Genomic DNA, 2,021 nt, shown 5'->3' with positions numbered 1-2,021 from the left:
AAGGTGTTTAACATGACGCGATACACAGGGGACCGGGCAGTGCGAGTAGGGAACTATATTGCGAGGGTTGCGGTTAGGCAACACTACACCAATTTAACGGGTTGCATAACAATTACAGAGCAGGTTCAGCGACAACGTGCGTCAGGTTAAGGCGCAATATAGTTTAGGTTACGGCGCACTTTAGGTTAGGTTAAGGCACATTATAGGTTAGGTTAAGGCACATTATAGGTTAGGTTAAGGCACAACATGGGTTAGGTTAAGGCACAACATGGGTTAGGTTAAGGCACAACATGGGTTAGGTTAAGGCACAACATGGGTTAGGTTAAGGCACAACATGGGTTAGGTTAAGGCACAACATGGGTTAGGTTAAGGCACAACATGGGTTAGGTTAAGGCACAACATGGGTTACGTTAAGGCACAACATGGGTTACGTTAAGGCACAACATGGGTTAGGTTAAGGCACAACATGGGTTAGGTTAAGGCACAACATGGGTTAGGTTAAGGCACAACATGGGTTAGGTTAAGGCACAACATGGGTTACGTTAAGGCACAACATGGGTTACGTTAAGGCACAACATGGGTTACGTTAAGGCACAACATGGGTTACGTTAAGGCACAACATGGGTTACGTTAAGGCACAACATGGGTTACGTTAAGGCACAACATGGGTTACGTTAAGGCACAACATGGGTTACGTTAAGGCACAAATTAGGTTAGGTTAAGGCACAAATTAGGTTAGGTTAAGGCGCAACGTAGGTTAGGTTAAGGCACAACGTAGGTTAGGTTAAGGCACAACGTAGGTTAGGTTAAGGCACAACGTAGGTTAGGTTAAGGCACAACGTAGGTTAGGTTAAGGCACAACGTAGGTTAGGTTAAGGCACAACGTAGGTTAGGTTAAGGCACAACGTAGGTTAGGTTAAGGCACAACGTAGGTTAGGTTAAGGCACAACGTAGGTTAGGTTAAGGCACAACGTAGGTTAGGTTAAGGCACAACGTAGGTTAGGTTAAGGCACAACGTAGGTTAGGTTAAGGCACAACGTAGGTTAGGTTAAGGCACGATATAGGTTAGGTTAAGGTACGATATAGGTTAGGTTAAGGTACGATATAGGTTAGGTTAAGGTACGATATAGGTTAGGTTAAGGTACGATATACGTTAGGTTAAGGTACGATATAGGTTAGGTTAAGGTACGATATAGGTTAGGTTAAGGTACGATATACGTTAGGTTAAGGTACGATATAGGTTAGGTTAAGGTACGATATAGGTTAGGTTAAGGTACGATATAGGTTAGGTTAAGGTACGATATAGGTTAGGTTAAGGTACAATATAGCTTAGGTTCAGATACACATTGTTGTAGGGAAAGGTGTATTTGGGGGGGGGGGCGGCAGGTTCGTTGATAGTGATTATCGTAATTGGATGCCTGCGGCATTATCCGATTTGTCACGTCAGGATGCACTTTTGGCTCATGACAGGCGGCGCTCCGATTCCATGGTTGTGGCAGATCTGTGTCTTTCATTCCTGCCATTGTTTGTGTGCTGTGACAGGAGGCAGTATTGTGATGTTGGGTGCACCCCTGTGTAGGACATGTGTGGGTGTTCGTGGCTTAGCTGAGCAATGTGCGGATGTCGGAAGGGTGGGATATTGTGATTTCTGGGTGGACCTCCCGGTCTGGTAATGATAGTGTGGATTGTGTCATGTGGCGGAGAGGATGCACTGGATGTTCTTCCATGCTGGTGGTTAGATATTGTGTGTGTGCCTGTTACAGGCAGAGAGTAGTGTGTGATAAGAGAGTAGTGTGTGATAAGAGTGTCTGGCTGACGTGTGGTTCTCATTGTGTGCAGAGTCTTTCAGCATGTATAGGGACGGTTGTATATATTATCTGTATTCTGATGGCTCTGCATCTATTACTAATCAGTGCCGTGTATACGGTTACTCTGGTTCCAGTCGAAACTGTTCTATCTCTGTACATTAGTGACACTACGGCTCCACTATGTTGCCGCCCCTGTCGGCCGTTTCCCCCAGT

The sequence above is a fragment of the Schistocerca serialis genome, chromosome 4 (assembly GCF_023864345.2).
Source record: "Schistocerca serialis cubense isolate TAMUIC-IGC-003099 chromosome 4, iqSchSeri2.2, whole genome shotgun sequence".
NCBI classification, from domain to species: Eukaryota; Metazoa; Arthropoda; class Insecta; order Orthoptera; family Acrididae; genus Schistocerca; species Schistocerca serialis.
Note: the sequence above shows the minus strand (reverse complement) of the source record.